Source organism: Pantherophis guttatus, chromosome 1 (genome assembly GCF_059756535.1).
Source record: "Pantherophis guttatus breed Tessera chromosome 1, ASM5975653v1, whole genome shotgun sequence".
Taxonomy (NCBI): Eukaryota; Metazoa; Chordata; class Lepidosauria; order Squamata; family Colubridae; genus Pantherophis; species Pantherophis guttatus.
Window position 1 is genome coordinate 180,315,148 of NC_142063.1, and position 12,358 is coordinate 180,327,505.

Sequence of the window (12,358 nt, forward strand, 5' to 3'; positions counted from 1 at the left end):
TTGGGACAGGAGAGGCGGGAGGCTGACCAGGGCTCTATCGGTCGCCTCGGGTGGCTTCTCCTCCCCCCCTTTCTTTCCCCAGGTATGTGTGGGTGTTGGCCTTTGATGGCCACCCACCCTTGGACTTGGACTGGGTTTTTTGTCTGCTATCCCTACTTTCGCCCCAGGGAAGAACTTGTGCCTGTGGGATTATCATCATTGTCTTTAATAACTTTACAAATTGCTGGCTTCTTGTGCGACCCCAAACTGGAGGAGAACTGGGCAAAATGGTGTGCAGGTGCTGAGGGGGCTGTTTGTCATCCGCCAGATGAAAGGATGGACTATTGTGACTCTATTGTCGGTGTCATCTGCCCCAGTCACTGTGAGAGGGTGACTGGGATAATTATCCTCCAGACGTGGGGGGATGTCACTGGCCCCTTTCACTGTCGTGAGAGGGCAGTGAACCAGCTCCTGATATGAAGATCTACTTTGACCCAGTATTATTGGACGATCTGGTGAAGCCCTGACCAGTTGACTCTCCATCTCTGTTTTGTGCGATGTTTACGGCTGCTGACCTGCTTGCGCTGCGAGACTCCCCCCTCTCGCAGGTTTGGCCCTCCTCACTATCGAGGGCCTACCTTGATGACGGATTTTGGAATCCCGAGAGGTGGCATGCGGCGAGGAGGGGGTTGTGGGGTTTTTTGGGGAAATTTTTAGATAAGGTTTTAAAGGTTTCTGGGAGGGGGGTGGGTTCGGTGGGTTTGGGGGAGAACCTGTCGGGGAGGAGGCCAGAGCCGGCTGAAGAGCACGGCACTAGAGATGCGGGAACCGGGGTCAAGGAGGGGGCTAGAGCTTGTGTTATGGATGGTCATTACATCAGTACTGTGGGTGGGAGGGGCAGATATGGCGGGAGCAGGGGGCCACATCAGGTTGTGGGAGCGCGCGCCCGCTGGCTCCAAGCGGTGGCGCGCTCTGGCCTCCAATGCTCCCCTCGTTCCCCAGGTTGCACAGACCCTCAGGCCCTGGGCCTTCGGCTGATGCTGTGCAACGCCCGGTCCGTGGTAAATAAAGCCCCCCTCATTTGTGATCTTGTTCAGGAGGGGGGAGCAGACCTGGCGGGTATTACGGAGACCTGGTTGGGCCAGGAGGGGGGGGTCCCTCGTTGAGATGTGCCCACCCGGTTTCCGCGCATTCCATCAGCCGAGGACACAGGGAAGGGGCGGGGGGGTGGCGGTTGTCATTAGAGAAGGTCTTGGCCCGAGGGAGGTCACTGTTCCTCAGACGGCTGGTTGTGAGTCCCTCCTTGTGAAGTGGGGTCATGGGGTGCAGATGGGTGTGCTGGTTACGTACCTGGCTCCCTGCCACGTGACGGCAGCCCTGCCCGAGCTGCTCAACGTTATAGCCGCGGTGGCGGTTGACACCCCCAGGCTTATGGTCATGGGGGATTTTAACCTGCCATCCGTCGGTGAGGCGTCTGAGGCGGCTCGGGAGTTCATGGCTTCCATGACGGCTATGGACCTGACCCAGTTAGTTCATGGCCCTACTCACACGGGGGGAAACACGCTAGACCTGGTTTTTGTCTCTGGTCAGTGGTTGAGTGATCTTGAGATAGGGGATATAGTGATCGAGCCCTTGTCATGGTCAGATCACTCCCTCCTTCGCTTTGACCTTCGAACCGCCGCACCCCGCCGCAGGGAGGCGGAACCATTGAGGTGGTACCGCCCCAGGCGCCTGATGGATCCTGATAGGTTCCAGACGGAGCTTGGGCCATTTCCTGAGGCTCTGGCACACGGCTCGACTGAGGAGCTGGTGGCCGCCTGGGATAGGGCGGCCGCTGGAGCTTTGGATCGGGTCGTGCCTTTGCAGCCTGTGACCCGGCGTCGATCTCGCCTGGCTCCTTGGTTCACCGAGGAGCTGAGGGAGATGAAGCGCCGGAAAAGACGCCTGGAGAGTGGTTGGAGGGCGAGCCATTCTGAATCTGACCGAACACTGGTAAGGTCTCATATTAAGACCTACCTGGTGGCGATAAAAGTGGCGAAGTATAACTATTTTGCCACTCTTATTGCGTCATCAGATAATCGCCCGGCTGCCCTGTTTAGGGTGACCCGCTCCCTGCTCCACCAGGAAGCGCGGGAGGACCCCTTGGAGGGTAGAGCCGAGGATTTTGTACAGTATCTGTATGACAAAATCGCTCAGATTCGGGAACATCTGGACTCTGACTGGGTAGATTCAGCGGGGAGGACAGAGGCAGGTCTTGTGAGTATTATTTGGGAAGAGTTTGATTCTGTGACGCCCGAAGACGTGGACAGGATACTGGGCAGACTGAGCGCAGCCACATGTTTACTAGACCCGTGTCCCTCCTGGTTGGTGCTGGCCTCTCGGGAGGTTACACGAGGCTGGCTCCAGGGGATTATAAATGCTTCCTTGAGTGAGGGTGTCTTCCCTGCCGCCTTGAAAGAGGCGGTGGTGAGGCCTCTCCTCAAGAAACCTTCCCTGGACCCGGCAGTGTTGGCAAATTATCGTCCAGTCTCCAACCTTCGCTTCGTTGCGAAGGTTGTTGAGAGTGTGGTAGCGCGACAGCTCCCCCAGTACCTGGATGAATCGTCGTATCTGGATCCGTTCCAGTCGGGCTTCAGGCCTGGGTACAGCACGGAAACGGCATTGGTCGCGTTGGTTGATGATCTCTGGAGGGCTCGGGACAGGGGTTGTTCCTCTGTCCTGGTCCTATTAGACCTCTCAGCGGCTTTTGATACCATCGACCATGGTATCATGCTGCACCGGCTAGAGGAGTTAGGGGTGGGGGGCACCGTCCTACGGTGGTTCTCCTCCTTTCTCTCTGACCGGTCACAGTCTGTGTTGACAGGGGGGCAGAGGTCGACCCCGAGGCCCCTTGTATGTGGGGTGCCACAAGGGTCGGTCCTCTCGCCCCTTCTGTTCAACATTTATGTGAAGCCGCTGGGTGAGATCATCCGTGGTTTCGGGGTGAAGTACCACTAGTACGCTGATGATACTCAGCTGTACATCTCCACCCCGGGCCACCCCAATGATGCCCTTGAAGTGATGTCCCGGTGCCTGGAGGCCGTGCGGATCTGGATGGGGAGAAACAGACTCAGGCTCAACCCATCCAAGACCGAGTGGCTGTGGTTTCCGACATCCCGATATAGTCAGTTGGTGCCATCACTGACTATTGGGGGCGAGTCACTGGCCCCCACGGAGAGGGCTCGCAACTTGGGTGTCCTCCTGGACTCACGGCTGTCTTTAGAAGAGCACATGACGGCCGTGGCCAGGGGGACTTTTTATCAGGTCCGCCTGATTCGCCAGTTGTGTCCCTTTCTGGATCGGGACTCGTTAAATACGGTCACTCATGCTCTCGTTACTTCCCGCTTGGACTACTGCAATGCTCTCTACATGGGGCTCCCCTTGAGGAGCACCCGGAGGCTCCAGCTGGTCCAGAATGCGGCCGCGCGGGTGGTTATGGGAGCGACGTGGCGCTCCCATGTGACCCCCCTCCTGCGCGAGCTGCACTGGCTCCCGGTGGTCTTCCGGGTGCGCTTCAAGGTTTTGGTTACCACCTTTAGAGCGCTCCATGGCATCGGACCGGGGTATCTACGAGACCGCCTTCTGCTACCAATAGCCTCTCACCGACCAGTACGCTCCCATAGAGAGGGGCTCCTCAGGGTGCCGTCGGCCAAACAGTGTCGACTGGTGGCCCCCAGGGGGAGAGCCTTCTCTGTGGGGGCACCTACCATCTGGAACGAGCTCCCCCCAGAGATACGGAAGATCCCGGACCTGCGCACGTTTCGCCGTGCTCTCAAAACTTTTCTATTTCAGCAAGCTGGCCTGGCCTAACTCCCATCTTTTAAATTTTTAAATTTTTAATTCGTGATTTTACAAATTGGGTGTTTTAATCTGTGTTTCGGCCGAAATATTTAATAATTTTAAGGGATTTTTTTAATATTTGTATTATCTGTATTTTATCTTGGCTGTTCACCGCCCTGAGTCCTTCGGGAGTAGGGCGGTATAGAAATTTGATTAATAAATAATAAATAAATAATAATAAATTCTCAGTTCCTTCCCCATAAACTTGATCTTCAGGCCATTCAGCCCATTAAGCCCCTTCCATGCTTCAGAGAAAAAAGGGGGGGGGAGTGTCCAGATCCCTCAAAAACTGAGAGATCCTAACGTTTCTAATGCTGCCCTCTTCTCCACCAACAACGGGGGGGCGTCTTTGCAGCCAAGTCTCCAGGTACTGCCGCCATCCTCTAACCTCCTCCCCGAAAGTCAGCTCTTCCTCGGGCTCCATCCATGGCTCTATCGAGCCAGCAACACCTCGGCTCGCTGGGAGGGGGTCAAAAGATGGTTAACTGATCCCCGACACCCCTGAAAATGTCAAACATCGCCTCCCTAAGCTCGGGGTTCACTGCAGAGCCGCCATTTTGGTTTGCTGCCCAACGGAATGAAGAACAATTTGGGGAAGAACAATCAAATCCCTGCGGTGCTGATATGTCTTGATGCAGAGAAAACATTTGATCGATTGAATTGGCAATTCTTATTGAAAATAATAGAAAAGATGCAGTTTGGAGAATATTTTACACAATCTATTAAGACAATATATCAGAAACAAACAGTGCAAATAATAATTAATGGTAGTTTAACAGATACTTTTAATATAGAAAAAGGAATAAGACAAGGATGTCCTTTGTCTCCATTATTGTTTATCTTGACCTTGGAATTTTTGTTAAGTAAGATACGTGGGTTGGACAAAATAAATGGAATTAAAATTAGGCAGTATGACTACAGATTACGAGCATTCACAGACGACTTGGTTGTTACTTTAACCCAACCATTACAGTCGGTTGTAGGTTTAATGGATATAATTAATCAATATGGACAAGTATCTGGATTTAAAATAAATGCAGGGAAAACGAAGATAATAACTAAAAATATGACTATAAATCAAAAAGATGAATTAGAAAGACTAACAGGATTTGAAATTATAAAAAAAGTTAAGTATTTAGGGGTCTACATTATGACATCAAATGCGAAATTATTTAAGCATAATTATGATCCGTTGTGGCAAAAAATACAGAGAGAGATGGAAAATTGGAAAAAATTACAATTATCCTTGTTAGGAAGAATAGCAGCTGTAAAAATGAATGTTCTGCCTAAGTTTTTGTTTCTTTTTCAAATGATACCAATACTTAAAAAAGATGAGAATTTGAAGATATGGCAGAAGGGTATTAATAATTTTGTCTGGGCAGGGAAGAGACCAAGAATAAAACAAAAAATAATGCAGGATATAAGTGAAACAGATGTTGACTTACCTGAACGTCCCTTTTATGAGTGCTGCGACCACTGTCCATAGCTGGGATCTTCCCTCAGATCTTGACAGTAACTGAGTGAGAGCTGATCAAACTCTCCCTGTTAAAGCACGCCTCCAATCCCATAATCCTCCAGTCTATCACGAAGACACAGCAAGACTCAACAGTGAAGTCCAACGGTAAGGCCACAAGAGACAGTTCTCCAGATATGAAGAAGGCAGACAGTCTGAAAGAAACTGTAACACCATAACAGAAACAGAAACAGGGGGGGAAATGGACAGTGGTCGCAGCACTCCCAAAAGGGACGTTCAGGTAAGTCAACGTCCGTTTTCCAGAGTGCTGCTCCCACTGTCCATAGCTGGGACATACCCAAGCTCCAAACACTAGGGCGGGAGACTGGCTGCCTCCGAACCCTTATCCAAAATGACGCTCTGCAGGACACGTCGACCAAAAGAAGCGTCCGACGAAGCATAGGAATCAATCCTATAGTGACGAATGAACTGCGACACTGAGGACCAGGTGGCAGCGCGGCAGATGTCCTCCACCGAGGCCTGTGTCGCCCACGCAGCAGATGTGGCCGCGCTGCGGGTGGAGTGTGGCAGAATGCATCCCGGAACAGGGTTTGCCGACAACTCATACGCCAAGGAAATACACACCTTGATCCACCTGCCGACCGTGGCCACGGATATCTTCTGGCCCATGGAGGCCGGATGGAATGAGACCAGCAGAGCCTCTGTCCAACGAAAGGTGGCAGTCCGGCGGATGTATATAAGAAGTGCCCGTTTAACTTCTAACTTATGCCAGCGTCGTTCGGTAGAGTTCCGTGGAGATGGGCAGAAGTCCGGCAAGGAGAGTTCCTGTGCCCGGTGAAAGAGAGAATTCACCTTTGGGACAAACGTAGGATCAAGTCTCAGAATCACCACGCTATCTCGGAAAATACAAAGGTCCTGTCGAATCGAAAGGGCCGAGAGCTCTGACACCCTCCGGGTGGAGGTGATAGCTAAAAGGAACGCCACCTTACACGGCAAATGTTTCAGAGTAATTAACACCAGAGGCTCAAAGGGAAGGGATGTCAGAGCCTGGAGGACGAGAGGCAGGTCCCAGGTAGGGTACCTGTGGACCTGAGGTGGGCACAAGTTCGTAGCGCCATGAAGAAGTCCTCTGATAAGGGGATGGTGTGAAAGGGAGTTGTAGGGAGGACACTTCAAGACGGTGGATAAGGCCGCTGCCCGACACCGCAACGTCACGGGAGCCGGACCCTTCCTAAGTCCCGTATGTAGAAACTGCAAGACTTCTTCCACTTTCGCTGAGATGGGGTCCACATGCCCCGAAGCCCCCCAAGCACAGAAGGCCCTCCAGGAGGCCTCATAAATCTGGCATGTGGAAGGATGTCTGGCTGCTTGTATAATCTCGACAACGCCGTCTGACAAATGTGCCTTCTTCAGGATGACGCGTTCAAGTGCCAAACGGCCAAGTGGAGCCACTGAGGCTCCGGATGACAAACGGCCCCTTGGTGAAGCGATACCTGGTGAGAGGGCGACGAGGTCTGCATACCAGACCCTGCGATGCCAGTTGGGAGCAACTAGGATTAGATCCGCCTTTTCCAACAGCAATTTCCGGACGACCCGGGACAGCAGAGGGATGGGAGGGAATGCATAGAGAAGGCCCCTCGGCCACTGACACCTCAGGGCATCGCGATCCTCTGCCGACGGATCCGGATACAGGAACACAAATCGAGGCAGTTCAGAATTCTTCCGGGAGGCGAACAAGTCTATCACCGGTGTCCCGAACCTGCGGCAAATCTCTTGAAACAGACGAGGGTGGAGCTGCCACTCCGCCGGGTCGATCTGTTCCCGGCTGAGCCAGTCGGCCCGTACGTTGTCCACCCCCGAAATGTGGTCTGCATTTATCGATCGCAGGTGACGCTCCGCCCAGTTGAAGAGATGTTCCGCTTCGAACATTAGCGACCTGGACCTTGTGCCGCCTTCCTTGTTTATGTGCACTTTGGCCGCCGTATTGTCCGTAAGGACCAGGATGTGGCGCCCTTCCACCGAGGTCCTGAAATGCCAAAGCGCCAACCGGACCGCCCGCAGCTCGAGCAGATTTATGCTGCAGAGGCGTTCCGTCGGTGACCACTGACCTTGCGCCACAAGGTTGCTGAGGTGTGCCCCCCAACCCCTTAGACTGGCGTCCGACGTTAAGGTCAGCCTCTCCGGTTCCAGAAAGTCGCAGCCCTCTAGAATTGCCGGTGACATCCACCAGGCCAGCGACAGACAGGTCTGAGGAGGTAAGTACACCTGGTGACTCGAAGAGGCGCGGCCCGACCATTGGAAGGGAGGAAGGAACCACTGCAATGCTCGGGAGTGTCTGCGTGCCCACGGAACGATGTTGTAACAGGACACCATTTTCCCGAGCAGTTGGGCAAGAAACGACAGTGGCACCTTCTCCAGGACTTGAATTCGAAGAATCAGGTCGGTGATACTTTGAGCTCTGTCTGGGGAGGGGAAAACCTGTCCCCTCACCGAGTCTATCAAGGCTCTGAGATGAATCAGCCTCGTAGTTGGGACCAGGTGGCTCTTCTCGAGGTTTATCGAGAACCCTTGGCGTTGGAAAGTGTCCAGAACGACACTCCGGTCGCGCGATGCCTGATCTGGAGATGATGAGAGGATCAGGACATCGTCGAGATAGCACATCTGTCAGGTTTCATTGCTATCTTAAATAAACTTCATTTTCAAACGCAAAGTCTCTAATGAATCTTTTTTTTATTTAAGAATAGAGAACGACATTTCTGAACTCTTTTGCAGCCAAACTGGCCCCTCCTTCCAACACCCTCCCCTTCCGCTCTCCAACCCCAATGTCCCATTGGCCATCATGCAGATCCATCTCTTTGTCCCAGCACGTTCTTTCACAGGAATTTGCCCCCCTCCCTCTATCACCCAGGTAACCCCATCTGCTGTCTGCAGAAAACTAGGTAAAAGTTCATCTCAGCAATAAATCAACGCTTCTTCTCTTTCATTCATTCCAATCATGTCAGCCCTGGAAAAGAGCCTAATTTGGAACGCTGACATCCGGCCCCTCTCCCTTTACTTCTGCGATGTAACCTGCCCCATAGGAAAAACCACAACAAGATAAGCATCATTAGCCCCTCCTTGGCTGCAAACCCCCCCTCCCGGCTTTCCCGGGTGGTTTGCATGGAATTTTGCTATAAAGCGGTCAGCTTGGATGTTTGAGCTCTTCACCCAGGAAGCCTCTGACAATGGGTAGCCCTTCCATTTAATTAAGTATTGGAGGCGCCCCCTGTGCCATCTTGAATCAAGAATTTGCTGCACTTCGTAGTGCGTTTGGCCCCCAACAACCAGGGGCCCAGGGGGTTCACGTGGCGTTGGCCTTAAAGTAGACCCCACTACAGGTTTTAGAAGGCTACTGTGAAAAACGGGGTGAATTTTCCCCAAAAGCCGTGGCAACTGCAATTGCACTGTAACGGGGTTAATTATTTTTATTATAGGAAATGGTCCTATAAATTTCGGGCCCAATTTCTTGCTCGGGAGTCTCAGTCTCAAGTACTTGGTGGAGAGGAAACTTTCTCTCCCAACTGAAATGGTCTTTGGGGAGTTCGGTGCTTGTCTGCTTGTTCCTTATAAGATTGAGCCGCCTTTGCCAGCGCCATCTTAACATTCTCCCAAGTTTCTCTCAACATTGCCATCCAGTCGGTCAAACTGACTGAGGAAGGGGGCTCCCTCGGGTACTCTGGCATGGGGACAAAATCCATGCCACTCACTACTTTGAACGGGGTTAGCCCCGTGCTGCTGTGGACAGCATTATTATAGGCGACCTCCGCAAAAGATAGGAGGTCTGCCCAATTGGACTGCTGGTAGTCGACATAACATCTTAAATTCTGTTCTATCATAGCGTTCAGTCTTTCTGCCCCCCCATTGGTGCTCGGGTGAAATGCTGAGCTGAGCCCTTGGGATAACCCTATGGATCGGAGAAACTCCCTCCAGAACTTTGCTGTGAACTGGACCCCTCGGTCGGAGATTATTCTCCTGGGAACTCCATGCAGGCGGTACATGTGTTTCAGGAACAGTTTGGATAACTGGCGGGCTGAAGGCAGTCCGCTACAAGGAATGAAGTGTGCCTGTTTGGAGAATAAGTCTATTACAGTCCAGATCACTGTATTTCCACTGCTCCTCGGTAGGTCTACTATAAAGTCCATTGCAATCTCCTCCCATGGTCTTGTCGGTTCAGCTACTGGTTGCAACAGCCCAGGCGGGCACCCTGGTCTTGTCTTCATCGTGGCACAAATGGTGCAGCTTTTTACATAACTGTCTACATCCCTTCTCATGTGTGGCCACCAGAACTACCTTCGTACTAGGTGCAGAGTCTTTAGGAACCCGAAGTGTCCCGCTGGTTTAACGTCGTGGCTCCTCTTGAGAATCAGGATGCGTAGTCTGTGGGACATAGAGCTTTGTCCCCCTCCATGCTAGGTCATCTCTTTTTGTCAAGAGATGTTGATTGTCCCGATACCAGGGGTCTGTCAGCATTTCATTTTTTAATTTTGCAGTTAAGTCACTTGCAAGTTGGCCCTGTTGGTCACGTTGTTGCCATCTGGTGATCACTTGAGCCGCAGCTTGGGTGGAGGAGATGATGGCATTCACTACCTGCTCCCGCTCACTGTTGTATTGGGGCATCCGGGAGAGGGCGTCAGCCAGGAAATTTCTCCCTCCTGGGATGTGCTTAAGCTCGAAATTGAAGCGATTGAAGTATAGTGCCCACCGTACTTGCCTGGGCGACAGTTTCCGTGGGGTTTTTAGGGCCTCTAGGTTTTTATGATCAGTCCAGACTTCAAACAGTTTCTGGCCTCCCTCTAGTAGGTGCCGCCAGGTCAACAAGGCCCATCTTACTGCGAACGTTTCCTTCTCCCACGCCGCCCATCGTCTCTCTGTATTGGTGAGTTTGCGAAAGGTGTAGGCGCAGGGTTGTAGATCACCTTGGTTGCTCTTTTGGAGTAACACGGCTCCTACTGCCACATCACTTGCGTCTGCTTGGATGACAAAAGGCTGTTCCGGATCCGGGTGTTTTAAAACAGGTTCTTTTGCAAACATTCCTTTCAGCGTCTCGAATGCCTGTTGGCAGGTCAGGTCCCATTGTAGGGGTTGTCCCGGGCGAGGTTTCGTCGTTGGGCCTCCTGTCTTTAGGAGGTCCGTCAAAGGTTTGGCAATCTTTGCGAATGAGGGGATGAATTGTCTGTAGAAGATCGCAAAACCTAGGAAACTTTGCAGTTGTCTGCGGGTGCGAGGGGGCTGCCATTGTAGAACTGATTGGACCTTGGCTGGGTCCATCTCTATCCCCTCGTTTGATACTCGGTAGCCCAGGTAGTCTAGCCGTGATTGGTGGAAATCACATTTTGATCGTTTGACATATAGGTTTGCCCTTAGCAGTTTTTTCAGTACTTGGCGGACGAGAGGTATATGTTCGTCTATGGTCTCCGTGTAGATGAGAATATCGTCCAAGTAGACGAGGACCCCTTTGTAAAGGTGTTCATGTAAGACTTCATTTATTAACTGCATGAACACTGCCGGGGCTCCTTGCAATCCAAAAGGCATTACTTTGAACTGGAAACTACCCAGGGGGCAGTTGAATACTGTTTTCCATTCATCTCCTGCCTTTATGCGTACTCGGTAATAAGCTTCTCGATGGTCTGGTTTGGTAAAAACCTTCCCTTTAGCTAGGTGGGTTAGCATGTCCTTCATGAGGGGGAGGGGGTACAAGTTGTGTACGCAAACGGCTTTGATACTTCGAAAGTCGACCACCAGTCTCATGGAGCCGTCCTTTTTCTCTTTAAACATGACCGGCGCCGCTACCCTTGGTTTTACTGGCTCAATAAATCCCCTTTGTAAGTTTTTGTCTATGTAGTCCCGCATTTCCTGCATTTCTCGGGGCGTCATGGCATACATTTTAGGTTTGGATAGTTTCGCTCCCGGGATAATCTCTATGGCACAATCGGTCTCGCGGTGGGCGGGCAGAATGTCAAACTCGGCCTCGCTGAATACCTCTGCAAGGTCTTGGTACTCCCCTGGGAACTGGTTTGCATTACAAGTGGTGGTGGGTGCGGCTGCCAATTGCTTTGCTGTACCTTCTGGGAGGGACCCTTGTGTTGGTGGTGTTTTCTTCTGTAGTGGAGGGGCGGCAGGGGTTGGGGCCCCTTTGCTATTCTCAGCCTGCGGGTCCCCTCTTGCCACCAAATGATTGGGCCCCATTTATCCAGCCACGAGAGTCCCAATATGACTGGTTCTGTCATCTTGGGGGCTATTATGAAGCGGATCGTCTCCCAGTGATCTGCAAGTTCTAGTCTCACGGGTTCAGTCAAGTGTGTGGCGTACGCTCCTCCCACTAGGGACCCATCAACTTGCTCGAAGCGAATTGGTTGTTTGAGCTGTTTAGCTCGGATTCCCAATTTTAGAACTGTGGGTAGGTTGATTAGGCACCGTGTGTTACCCGAGTCTATTAGGGCTTGGAAAGTCTCTTGGGCCCCTGTTTTGGGGGCTGTTAGGCGTATGGGGAAAAGAAAAGGATGGACGGGTCCACTCACCATCGGGTCATCCTCGCCTTCGTCCTCTGTGTCATAGGGTTCGGGGGACTGATCTCCCTCATCTGGGATTCCTCTGGTTTTGGTCAGATGAGCGAAAAACTCAGGGATTTGGGGACCTTCCCGCGGTACGTGGGTGACGCGCTTGGGCCCTCGTTCCGGTCGTGCTTTGGGCGGTGGAGCTGGTCCCGGTCTAGGCGTTCCACATCTTGCTGCTATGTGGCCGCTTCCTCCACATCTGTAGCATTTCAGTGGGCTCCGTGGGGCAGTTGGTCTGTAGGAGGGCTGTGATGTTAGGGTTTCTCGTCTGTTGAGTGGCCCCTGGTCTGGTCGGCCTCTCTCCTTTCCCTCTGGTGGTTTTGACGTGTCACTCGCCCGCAGCCCTCTGTCGATTTTTATCGCTACCCGGAACCATTCAGCGAGACGGTTTGGGATGTCACGATAGGCAGTCACTTGGGAAATTCTTTTATCT

General features: G+C 52.2%; 1 protein-coding gene across 34 annotated transcripts in view; it reads right to left on the reverse strand.

The window, feature by feature from the left end:
* HDAC4 (histone deacetylase 4) overlaps window positions 1–12,358 on the reverse strand; it is a 555,425-nt gene that overhangs the window by 414,488 nt on the left and 128,579 nt on the right. The gene's annotated exons all lie outside the window — the stretch shown is intronic.